Source organism: Pinus tabuliformis, chromosome 1_2 (genome assembly GCF_031772625.1).
Source record: "Pinus tabuliformis cultivar Carrire ecotype Pingquan chromosome 1_2, CPIR1, whole genome shotgun sequence".
NCBI lineage: Eukaryota > Viridiplantae > Streptophyta > Pinopsida > Pinales > Pinaceae > Pinus > Pinus tabuliformis.
In genome coordinates, this window is record NC_142298.1 from 988,514,949 (window position 1) to 988,529,088 (window position 14,140).

Consider the following 14,140-nt stretch of genomic DNA (forward strand, 5'->3'; position numbering starts at 1 on the left):
AGCTTGATCATCTGGAGTCATACCACCAGGACCATATGAATTCTCTATTGTGATATCTCTTGCTACGAAATCTGAAGCATAATCTTCTGCAATCACTCGCCACACTACATAGGTTTAACGCGTCTCGACTCAGGCTTCGAGACCATGTTAAAGATGGCTGAAAGAACTCATATATTGCACACAAAGGTGTATGCGTTCGACACACACACACATTACATTCAAAGATTACTCTAATATATAGAGTTTCCCAGATCTAACTTATTCCTAACTTAGAAGGAGAGGATGAGAGAATTTCTCAACCATCTCAAATATAGGATGTAAGCATTAACTCCAACGAATTCATTACATATTTAAGTGGTTGAGAGTGTTATGTACCACACCATGTAGATTGTAGATTGAAATAAGTAATATTTCTGAGATATAGTTATTCTAACATAATATTAATTAATTAAGTTTATTATTTTTTATTGTATAATTTTATTTATTAGGTAAAATATATAATGTAATGAATATATTTATGAGTTGTGTTTTCATATTCATAAAATAGAAGAATTATGTTATTATTATTGAAAAAATCACAAATGAAGTGATAATGAGTGTTAATGTGCATGTTTTTCCTCTAGAACACGTGATTTTTTGAAAATGCAGTCACTAAGCTATTTCCCTAAAAAATAGAAGTTGGCCACCTCACATGTGCAAGATGATATTTCTCTAAAAAATAGAAGCTCACCACTTCACATGTGCAAGATCTTTCAAAGGTATTCATAGCCAGACTACATGGCATAATAATGTAGTAGTTGTTCTATATTTTGCTTCTATGGAAGATATAGAGACAATGGATTTTTTCAAGCTCCCCATGACATCAAATTTCTACTCAAATGAAAAGCATATCCTAATGTGTCTTTCCTATTATCAATATCACTAGAAAAATCACTATCTCTAAGTGTGTTCATAATTTTTGTACTACAAGTCATAATCAATTTTACCTACAATATACCTCAATATTTTTTTCCAACTTTAGAGAGTCCTTGGGAGACTCCATCAATTTGGAAATGAAACTAACTACATACATAACTTCAGGTCTAGTTGTAATGAGGTACATAAGGCTACCTACAAGCCTCTTATACAATGTTAAATCCACTACTTGTCCATCATCTTGTTTGCTCAATTTTGTTCCTATTGAAATAGATGTCGTTGTTGGTTTACATTTTCCCATTCTGAATCTCTTTATGCTAAAAATGCAACAAGAAAATCTAGTTTTGACTTTGCCTTAGTCAAACTAGATTAAAATTCCAATTTCTATTTCAGCGTAATAATTGGAGGTAGTTAACTGAGGTGACATGGAACTTGTCACTTAGTTAACTCAGTTAATTCGAGTGGGAGACGCTTGAGTTCAGTTCATTATGATTGATTGGTCTACAAGAAGGTCAAATTTACGTCCATCAGATCACCTAGGTTCGAGCTTATTGGAAAGAGAGCAGTTTTTGTCCAGAATATCATTGGTATACATAGGATGTGAATCCATACAAGGATTTTTTTCATTATTTATTTGTTGGGGTCGAATAGAGGGTTCCATAATTTGAGTAGAGTCGACATGCTAGGGTTTAGAAAGGGCCCAATATGCATCCCCCTTATCTGGAAAAGTTAAAGAAAACCATCCTTTAACCAATGCATGGGTTTCTGACAGTTGTTTCATATGAGATCCCCATTCTTTCTTAACCCATTCCTCCAACATGGTCTGACTGAAACATCTTCCCCTTGCATGGATGACCAGAGTGTTCTTAGGCATATGGAGCACTTGGTTGATTTCAATGTCTTCCTCGAGTACCATGGATTTCGATCTTGGAAGATGTTTGATAGATGGATGGGTTTTCCTTTTGGGAGCACCTATAGGCACTTGCGGAATGGAGGGGGAGGGAGGAGGGGTTGGGAGAGGGATTTAATGGTACAAAATCAAACCCTTATCCGATACTAGAGGTGGGATAAGCAACATAGATGACTTGGTCATTGGAAGCATAGGCAAAGAAAAAAAGGGAGGAGTGGGCCAAGAGAAAGGGTTGTAGAGGGCGGAAAGGTTCAATAAACCTAAATGATGAGGGATCAACGCTCCCCTATTTAACATATGATCCAGATGAAAAGGGTAGGGTCTGTTGAAACCCAAAATCGAGAGAGGTGGGTGAGAGGGGAGGACCAGATGGGGGGGGTTGAAATGTGATGTAGAGCCAATGGTAGGAATCTCAATCTCTAATAAAGGTAACAAAACCTCCAAGTTTAACAACATTTAACATGGCAGTGTGCATGTGGATTCAAAACATATTTATAAACTCAAATTGAAATAAAAGTTGCATCACACTATTTCTTTGGATCATTCATTAGTTTTCTTCACAAATATTCAACCTTTTGACTTACTAAAAAAAATTGTTCACGCATTGTTGTAAAAAATAGTTCCGAAAACCAATCAAATCTCTCTAACCAAGACTTTTTTCTCAGAAAACCGCTCACTATTCACATAATAAGCCTCATTCTGGGCAAAACCTAGATCACATAATCTTTAAATTCATCCTCATTTTCCCAGAAAAGTAGCAACAAGTTCAGTTATGATTTTCTCTCGTAAAAGTCCCTTTAAATGCACACACAGTTGTATCAAGAGTTCTAACCTTCAATACTGCAATGCTTGTTGGGCGTAATTATCTGCAGTTGGGAATTTTCACCTCTATGATTTGTAGGGATCAAATAAACTCCACATGGGGTTCAATTTGACACATTAAGCATTGATTTTTGGGCATCCAACACAAGCACTGCATAGTTGAGATTGATTATATTCTAAAACAATGCATAGATGCCTTCTGTTGCAATTTCCAATAATTGAACTATTCAATGAATCTATGTAACTCAAGATAGAGGATGAAATGTCTTTACTCAGATGCTATGAGTCACACCAATTATAAACACGCAGTGGATTTACATTCAATGATCCTCAATCCAATTTCACACACTCAACTCTTGCAACCTATAATCCCTAAAACACATAATATTTAACACATATGAAGTTAAAATTTAAATTATGTAATGACAGGGATAGTTTCTACAAATCCCACACATTGCTCTGCTATACACAGATGACTCCTTTTTATTAATATGAAACCACAATAAATTACATCACTTTCGATCCAAAAGAGTATGATCTAATTGACTAAGATAAGAAAAAAATCATCATCGTCCTAATATAAACATGCATACAACAATTAGCTCTCAATGTTGGGTGTGGAGCCTGTTTATCTTCTTTATTCAGAGGTATCGCCACATTGGACCCTAGTTCGTAATGTGGTGGCAATGCCGCCCGTAATATTTGCGATGTAAGGGGGGTCCAAGGGGGGGCAACAGTGATCTTTAGGAGCCCCCCTGGCAAGGGATCAGGGGCAGCACCCCCAAAGCTAAAAATAGATGTAAAATTTCCTTGCAAAATGTTGTAATTTTGTTGACAATCTAGGTCGTTCATTAGGCGGATATATGACAGTAGAAGTTATGTTTAATTTAGGGTTTTTTTCCATAGAAGGCAACCCCTCGTTATATATGAGGGAATTGTATTGCATCTATGTAGATCTGTATTCTGAGTGAGAAAGAGAGAGGAGATTGAGAGAGAAGAGGGAATTACAGTGGATCCATTGTAGGTTGTATCTCTTCAGTTTGTTGGATAATATAAAAGGAAGGACTGGTTGTTTCCTGTGGACATAGCCCAAATTGGGTGAACCACGTATATCCGTGTCTCTCTTATTTTATGTGTTTTCTGTGTTTATATTTCTGCAATATATTTTATGTGTTCCATTACTCTGTAATATATAATTTTCTAACAAATGGTATCAAAGCTGAAGGTTTATTTGGCTGATAAACTCGCAGGAGAGAAGGGTTCTTGGTTCGAGTGGGAGCAATGACGAAAGATGCTAGATTTAGGGTCAAAAAATTTGATGGCCAAAACTACCAGCTATGGAAGATGCAAATGGAAGATTATCTGTACCAAGAAGATTGTACCAAACATTGAGTGGAAAGACAAAGAAGCCAACGAGTATAACATACACAAAATGGGATATTCTCGACAGAAAGGCACTTGGAACAATACGGCTATGCCTAGCGGCGTCGGTAGCCTTTAATATTTCAAAGGAAACGACAACATAGGGTTTAATGTCAGCATTGGCCAAACTATATGAAAAACCCTAGGCCTCAAATAAGGTATTCCTTATGAAGCGTTTATTTAATATGAAGATGTCAGAAGGTGGATCTGTTGTTGATCATTTAAATGAATTCAATATAGTTACCATTCAGTTAAGTTCTGTAGGTGTAACTTTTGATGATGAAGTTAGGGCTTCGTTATTTATATGCTAATTTCCAGAAAGTTGGAATGGTTTAGTTATGGCCATTAGTAACTTTGTCTCTGGATCTAGTACTTTAAAGTTTGATGATGTTGTTGGTGCAATCCTTAGCAAGGAAATGTGACGGGAAAGCTCTAGTGAGACATTAGGTAATGCTTTGATTACAGAGACTAGGGGAAGAAAAATGGAAAGATGAAAGACCCAAGATATCGCAGTAAGTCGAGGAAAGGGAGATCCAAGTCCAGATCGGGGATAGTGTGCTGGAAATGCCGGAAGAAAGGACACTTGAAGAAACACTTCAAGTCTTGGAAGGGAAAAGAAGGAGACACGCCGCAAGAAAACAATCATGAAGAAAATGTGACAGATGATGTGTTACAAGATGCTTTAATTCTTTCATTAGAAAATATTATTGATGCCTGGGTGGTAGATTAAGGGGCCTCATTCCATGCCACACCTGATAGGAAACATTTTCATGATTATGTTCAAGGATATTTTGGACAGGTTCGATTGGGTGATGATAAACCCTGTAAAATCATTGGAATGGGTACAATTTTCATAAAACAAAAGAATATAAATCAATTGCTATTGAAGGAGGTAAGGCATGTTCCAAATCTGAAGAAAACTCTGATTTCAAAAGGGCAATTGGGAGGTGAAGGATGTTGTTGGGCATGGAAACCCCCCCAAGGCATGTTTTGGGGCTCAAAGACGAAGTTTTGACCCAATCTTGTTGTAAATTTCCGCGAATTTTGGGCGCGGAGTGTGAAATGTATGATAGAGTCATAGGGTTGTCCGCCCTAGTTTTGTGATTTAATGTCGGCTAGATAGACCTACCCATGGTCAGCGGATCATGAGATTGTATAAATAGAGTGAGGCTCTAAGTGTAAAAGGGAAAAAGAAGAGAGAGAGGAAGAGAAGCTAAGGAAGTAAGGTGAAGTGTGTCTTTGGGTCATAGAGTAGGAGAAGGCTCTGTAGCTAAGTGCACAGAGGCCTAGTAGTCTGCAGCTGAGTGCGTGGACCCCTGCAGTTGAGTGCGCGGGGAGGAGTCGAGTCTGTAACCATAGAAGGAATTAATAAAGATAATTTTTCTCATAATTTTGTGTATCTGTTCTTGGGTTAATGCATGTCTGATATAATTTGCAAATATACTATTTATTTATTGCGCGCACGTGTATGAATGGTTTATGTTGTTAAGTATAACTTAAAGCACATAGGTAGGCTAAAATAATCAACTAACTTTGGAATACTAGTAAGGACTTGGGTAATAACGCCGAAGCACAATGTTCGCCCCCTTAGTAGGGCTGCGCAAAGGCAGTATATCAGGCTGCGAGGTATGGGAAAGTGCGCAAAGCAACTTGTGTGCAAGGTCAAACCACGGACCACTTGAACTCATTAGGCATCTCCAGGGTGCGAAAACCTGGTTCTAGCACCTTCCCATACTACTTCGAGTGAGACCTCAGTCCGAGCTCCGTGGACTGTTGCCAAAAGGGCCAGTAGTACCGGGATTTGTTTGGCTAACTTAACTCTGAACCTGGGTCAAGCCCCAATAAGCCAACAAATGGTTCTTTTGCCGGGACTAGGATCTGCATAAGAGATGTCTGATGTTGTATCAATGGAATTCGACAAAGAAAGGAATTGAAGAGTGGTTGGATAGAAAGATTCACGAGTTCACAATGCAGGAAAATAGGAATTCGCGGTTATCAAAGTAAGAGTGGTTAGATTGCTACTTCTATATGGAAATCCATGAAATTTTATTTGCATCCTTCCACTCTGAGCTGTACGAGTGGATCGCGAAGCTAGCAAACAGTCAAAGAAGGTGTAGGCTTGACAAACCTATTGTGTGGACTCCATAGTTGGTGCACAGACTGGAAGCATCAGAAGATAAGATCGCGCGCGTTGTGGAACATTAGCTCAATCAGATTATAGGAAGGTTTATCACCGAGTTCGCGGTAGATACTTTAGTCAGCTATAGCAAGGTGGAACGACGCTTCCTCAAAGGACCACGAGGTAAGTACATTAAATCTTTGAACACTTGGATTAAAATGCTATTGTGTGAAAGGTGGGTTATGCAAATAAATTGATGTTTGGGGCTATGCGGAGTGGGAGGATCTAGAGAAACAAAGGTAGCGCAGAACTAGAGTCTAGCCCCCTAATTTCACCTCTGCGGGAAAGTGAGGGAGAGCTTGCGAAAGTTTCACCAAGAATTGTGATCAGTCTGATAAAGAAGCGAATCCCACGCATACCACCCCCACCTACACCACCACCAGTTTCACCATCTTCACCCCCGTCTTCGCCCACACCACCTCCGCCACCACCACAGTTCAATATGGCGAGCGCGATAAAGTTGTCGGTGTTCAAAGGAGTAGGGAACGAAGATTCAAACCAGTTTTGGTTCGTGGTAAAGGCTGTATGGGAAGCGCAGGGAGTCACAGATGACAATATAAAGAAAGCAATGCTGGTCAGCGCTTTGCAGGATCGTGCACTGACGTGGTACATTAAGCATTCCAATGAAAATCCAAACGCAGGGATCACAGATATCCAAGTTGTGCTAAACAGGGAATTTAGCAGGCCAAAATTAGAGACACAGTTGATTATTGGATTTAAGGAAATCATGATGCTTCTAGGTGAGACCCCTTGGGAGCTGGATCAGAGACTGAAGTGTATGATTCATGAAGCCAACATGACCTTGACGGATGGGAAACACTGCACATGGTTTGTAGCATCGCTAACGCTGCATCTAAGGAACACGCTGTCACAGCAGAAGCTATCCACTCAGGTCGAGGCCTTGGAAATCGCAATGAGACTGCATGAGACCCTGATACAAGATCCTAACTTGGGAGTCCAACAGATCCACGCGTAGTTGAAAAACTTGTGCCTTGAGATGTAGAGTTTGAAACAAGACAGGACGACTCACCTAGAAGCGTGCAAGGAGGTATGGTTCGTAAAGTGAAAAGGCCATGGACACGATAAGGACCGTTGTCTAGTATTCACGAACTACTTGGCGGTAGGAGGACCAATGCCATTGATACCAGAGGCACAAGTAGGACTGAGCGCGATGCCTGCATTATGGTGCGCGATTTGTCAGATAGGAGGGAAGCATGCTATAGATAACTGCCATCTATTATAGAAGTATACGTAGAGTTCCCAACAATTGTTCTGTAACTTCTGCAGGTCAGTAGGCCACGATGAGCGCACCTGTAGAAGTTATGAACTAATGATGGATCAAACTCCTACCTATAGAGTTCAGACCGAAACACGGGCCTTCGATCAAAATGTAGGGATGGCATGCACTGGATTTCAAGGGCGCAGACATGGTCGAGGTGGAATGGGACCAGAAAGAGGTCGCGGATAGCTAGTCTGTTACAATTTTTGGAGGGCCAGGGCATTATTCCTGCGATTGTACAAAACCGACGAGACCATCATGCTTATATTGTACCCACTTTGATCATGAGACGGAGGACTTTCCCACGCTGATAGCGAGGTTGCGCGATAAAGGAGCACTCCAACCTCCCCCGACTCAGAACCTGCAAATGATGAGGTCTGAGCAGCGCGAGGAAGACCCGAATGTAAATATCGTGATTCAAAGTGGTATTACGATAGGAGATGACAAAGGCAACCAGCCCGAAGAGAGTGTCTGGGTTCGTAAGGCTCCAACAAAGAACCAGAATTTGATTTGGAGAGCGCTAAGGAGACATTAATGGAAGCTAAGAAGAGCTTCACGGAGGCCTCCACTTTAGGTAGTAAAGACAAACTGGAACTAGAAATGGACCCATCAATGCTCACTACCTTTTTGGAGACATGCATGAAGCTACTGTGCGACAGCAAAGCTGTGAAGGGACTGTAAGAACTCATCACTAGATGTGCTGGGACCGCTCCAGGAGAACCACGCGTAGTCCGGAAGCTCGAGAAGCACACAACATGAACAGGAAGAGAGATGAGATTGACCATGCATATCAGGGAATATGAAATGGATCAAGTGATTTTGGATCTAGGATTGGACGCGAATGTCCTGCCAAAGCAGACATGGGAGTGCATTGGCAGGCCCACGTTGCAATGGTGTCCTATTCAATTGCGAATGGAGAACCAACAAAAGATCCTACCCATGGGAAGATTGTAGGGAATAACAGTGGATATGGAAGGTGTGAGCGCGCTTGCAGATTTTGAAGTGATAGAGATTTTTGATGACAACAATCCTTATCCCGCGCTACTGGGAATAGATTGGGCCACTGACATGAATGGAGTGATAAATCTAAAGAAGCGCAAGATGATTTTCGAGAAAAAGTCACTATGCGTAGTGGTACCTTTGGACCCTACAGAACGATCATGCTACACAAAGCCATTGCGTGACTATGAGAGCGATGATGATCTATATTGTATCTACAAGATAACCGTGTGGGATCAAGACTAGGTGAATCCAACAGTGGATGGCAGGATTTCGTGGGAGAGCAAAAGCTTATGCACCTTAGATTCAGATGAAGAGATAGAACGATGGTAGAGTCGGTTACATGAGGTACCAAGCTCAACTGCAACATGATGACAAGGTTGCTACACTGTGTGACAACATAGGTGAGAGATTTACCTATGTATGACGGATTGACCGAGGTGGATGATTTCTTAAACCAATTTGAAAGAGAAGTACTGGAACAAGAGAATCTTGACGCTCTGAAATGGGTATTGCGCACTACACTCACAAGATGGTGGAGTATGCATCAAATAAGTTTTGAGGACTGGCGCAAATGCAGAAGGATGATGCGCATGCACTTTGGAAAGCCTCAGATGAGGCTAACAGACAAGTATGACGGACGAGATGATCCACGTGCAAACCTCACGAAATGGACCAAGGTGTACGAGGAAGAGCCACAACCTGAGTGGGTGCACCTGTTTTGTCATACCCTGGATATCCTACCCATGAATTGGTACACTAAGACGGAGCTCCGCCATGGCACAAGTGAATGGGATATATTGCGTGAAGGATTCCTGTTAACCTTCATGTTTGAGGATTGTTGGTGGGATACTGTTGACGATGCGCTACAAGCGGTGAAAGCAGCTATCTTCAGAATACCCCAGGAGCCAATGGAAGTGCTTCAGCCGAAATGGGTGACCCAGCTGAGTTGCGCATTGGAGTGTTACAATGTAAACATTGAGGAGGACGATGAAGATCCACAAAAAATCAACATTCCAGAAATTGAAGGCTATTGTGAGGTTCAAGGACAATTGATTGAAGATCCTGACATCACCGCGCCAGTAAAAATAAAGCAGCTAAACATTGGGATGGAGGATGAACCGAAGTATGCAACGCTCGGTGACTATTGGGATGATGCCACGGTGGATAAGGTCATTGAGTTACTCCGTGAGTACTAGCACTTATTCCTGACCAAGATTATGGACTTAAAGGGGATAAGAATATGCGTGGACCTCAAGAAGTTGAATGTCACCTGCGTACAGGACCCATTCCTAACCACGTTCACAGATAAAGTATCGGAAAATGTTGGTGGGCAAGAAGCATATTCTTTCACCGATGGGTTCTAATGGTACCACCAGATCAAAATCACGCTGGAAGACAGGAGCAAGACCACCTTCACCACTGAATGGGGCTTTTTTCAATACACCATCATGTTGTTTGGGTTAAAAAATGCGGCAACCATCTTTTCACGCATAGTTGTTGCCTCCTTCAAAGAATATATCCACAAAGTCCTTGAGGTCTATCTATATGACTGGACTGTCTTTGGATTGGTTAAGTACCATGTAGCAAGCTTACGCTTGATGCTGGATACTTGCCAATGACACCGGATTACGCTGAACCTTAAGAAGTGTATATTCCTCGTTCCCTTTGGGAACCTACTGGGACATGTGGTCTGCAAATAGGGACTAATGGTAGACCCCGCGAAGATTGCAGTAATTTTGAATTTGGAAGCACCACGAAGTGTTAAACAGTTGCACGCTACATTGGGACACATAGGGTACTACAGGAAATTCATAAAAAGCTATGCCTAGGTCACTGCACCGATGGAGAAACTATTGAAAAAGGATGTCACATTCTACTGGAATGATGATTGCATGAAGAGCCTGGATGTCCTGAAGGGGAAATTGGCCTCCACCCTAATCTTGGTCTTCCCAAAATGGGATGTGGAGTTTCATGTCCAGGTTGATGCATCATGCATAGCGTTGGGAGTGGTGCTAACACAATAGGGTGGAGAGGGCATGGACCACCCTATTGCGTTCACAAGTTGCAGGTTATCCAAAGCTGAAAATAACTATTCTGCAACCGAACGCGAGGGGTTGGCTATGGTGTACGTGCTCCAAAAATGTTGGTACTATTTACTGGGAGGACATTTCAAGATGTATACAGACCATTCCGCGCTAAAAGACTTGGTCAATAAGCCTGTGTTGGGGGGGTGCATCTGTAGGTGGCTCTTATTGTTCCAAGAATATGACTTTGAGGTCGTGGTAAAGCGTGGACAACTGAACGCAGGACCAAATCACTTTTCGCGTATTGAGACAGGCGAGGAACCTACTAGTTTGTGGTGGCAAACCCTTCATCAGGATTCAAAAGCACACTGTAAGGCATGCGATATATGTCAAAGGACTAGTAAACCATCGCGAAGGAACGAGATGCCTTTGAATCCACAATTGACACTGCAGCCCTTCAAAAAGTGGGCAATAGACTTTGTGGGACCTATCAAACCCCAGGGAAAATGAGCGTGCGGTACATCATCACCGCGATGGAGTATCTGACGTGCTGGGAAAAAACACAGCCGGTCAAAGACTGCATGGCTGCTAAAGCTACAAAGTTTTTGTTTGATCACATGTTGACCCTATTTGGTTGTGCAAAAATCTTAATGAATGATCGCGGTACACATTTCCTGAATGAAACTATCAGTACGCTCACAGGAGAGTTCCAAGTGTGTCATCACAAAAGCACACCATATCACCCACAAGCCAATGGGACGGTAGAAGCATTTAACAAAATACTGGAGACTGCGCTAAACAAAGTGTGCAATGCGTAGCGAAGCGATCGTGATCTGCACGTACCTATAGTATTATGGGCTTATAGGACAACGTGCGAGAAACTAACGAGACAAACACCTTTCCGGTTAGTTTATGGCGTGGAAGCTGTCATGCCGATGGAGTATATTGTACCTAGTCTATGAATAGTAGTGCTCACAGGTATGATGGACTATGAAGCTCTGGAAGAAAGGCTCGCGCAATTGGAAGAACTTGAGGAGGAACGGTTCCTGGCTAGTTTTCATCAACAGGTACAAAAGCAACGTGAAAATGCTTGGCATGATCACCATATTATGTTGCACACCTTCAAGGTAGATGACTTAGTGCTGTTTTATGACAGTAAGTTTGAAAAATTCCCGTGAAAATTCAGAATGCATTGGCTTGGACCATACGTCGTTAAGGAGGTCACAGATGGAGACGCAGTACAACTAGTCAAACTAAATGGAGAGCCTTTTCCAGGCAAGGTGAATGGCAGCCGCTTGAAGCCCTACACAGGTGGCCTAGCTATTTGACTAACCGAGAGAAGCACAGTCTTCATGCTCCAAGGATCCGGACAAAGGCGCGGGACTATAAACATATGCAACAGATACCGGTATAGATGTAGAGAAGCAGTTCGGACATAGAGGTATCGAAACACTGCGTGTAATAGATACAACAAGTAACAACTCAATGCGTTGTTGACCTCCGCGCAGTTCGAGAATAGTTGGAGGGACTCTGTGCAAAGATCACTATGCCGACAAAGTGACTCGAGGGTGAGTCACAAAGTTTGTGTTGGGGGCATGTTGGGCATGGAATCCCCCCAAGGCATGTTTTGGGGCTCAAAGCCCAAGTTTTGACCCAATATTTTTGTAAAGCTTCACGAATTATGGGCGCGGAGCGCGAAATGTATGATAGAGTCACAGGGTTTTGCACCCTATTTTTGTAATGTAATGTCGGCTGGATAGACCTACCCATGGTCCGTGGACCATGGGATTGTATAAATAGAGCGAGGCTCTAAGTGTAAAAGAGAAAAAGAAGAGAGAGGAAGACAATCTAAGGAAGTAAGGTGAAGTGTGTCTTTGTGTCATAGAGTAGGAGAAGGCTCTGTAGCTGAGTGCACAGAGGCGTAGTAGTTCGCAGCTGAATGCACGGACCCTTGCAGTTGAGTGCGCAGGGTGGAGTCGATTCTGTAACCAAAGAAGGAATTAATAAAGAGAATTTTTATCATAATTCTATGTCTCTGTTCTTGGTTAATGCACGTCTGATATAATTTTGCAAATATACTATTTATTTACTGCGCGCACTTGTATGAGTTGTTTATGTTGTTAAGTATAACTTAAAACATGCAAGTAGGCTAAAATAATCAACTAACATTGGAATACCAGTAAGGACTTGGGTAATAACATAAAGCGCAACATTCAGCCCTCGAGTAGGGTTGCGTGAAGGCAGTATATCAGGCTGTGAGGTACGGAAAAGTGCGCAAATCAACTTGCGCGCAGGGTCGAACCGCGGACCACTTGCACTCATCAGACATCTCTAGGGTGTGGAAACTTGGGTCTAGCACCCTCCCATACTACTTCGGGTGAGACCTCAGTTTGCGCTCCGTGGACTGTTGCCGAAATGGCTAGTAGTACTGGGATTTGTTTAGCTAACTTAACTCTGAACCTAGGTCAGGCCCCAATAAGCCAACAATTGTGTAACTACTTTTACAGATAAAACCTGGAAGGTCAATAAAGGAGCCTTGGTAATAGGAAAAGGAGAAAAGGTTGGTACATTGTATTTATGCAATGGTATTTATAATTCTGTTAATGCTTTAACCTCTACAGGAGAAGATATGGTATTGTGGCATCATAGGCTTGGGCACATGAGTGAGAAGGGGATGTAGATTCTTCACTCAAGAAATTTGTTTCCAGGTTTGAAGCATGTTGATTTAAAATTCTGCGAGAATTGTGTGTATGGAAAACAGAAGAGAGTCAGATTCCTCAGAGTTGGGGAAGAGAATAAGAGCGCAAAATTAGAACTTGTGCATACAAATGTATGGGGACCTCCTCAAGTATCATCTCTCGGTGGATCTCATTATTATGTTACTTTTATTGATGATGCAACCAGGAAAACCTGGATTTATTGTATTCGAAATAAATCTAATGTATTTGGTACTTTCAAGAAATGGAAAGCTTTGGTTGAAAATGAGACAGGAAAAAGGTTGAAGTGTCTCAGATCAGATAATGGAGGTGAATATTGCAGTAAATAATTTGATAGGTACTATTCAGAGAATGGAATTCACAAAGAGAAGACAGTTCCAGGAACACCACAAGAAAATGGTGTGTCAGAAAGGATGAATAGGACAATCATGGAGCGTGAAAGGTGCATGAGATTGCATGCAGGATTGCCTTTACAGTTATGGGCAAATGATGTAGATACTATTGTTTATCTAATAAACAAAGGGCCTTCAAGTTCCTTGGATGGTGGTATTCCAGAGGAGGCATGGACAGGTAAAAAGTTAAACTACTCATTTTTAAAGACTTTTGGTTGTGAAGCCTTTGTCCACATTAATAAAGAAAATAGAACAAAGCTTGAGGAAAAATCAAAGAAATGTATCTTTATTGGATATGGTGTTAATGATTTTGGTTATCGCTTTTATGATTATGAAAAACACAAAATTATTAGGAGTAGAGATGCTATATTCAATGAAAAGGTTTTGTGTAAGGATAAGATGCAGGAAAAGAAACAAGAAAAAGAAAACATAGAATACACAGTGCTTGATGAGATCACAGAAAAAGTGAAGGTGCTTG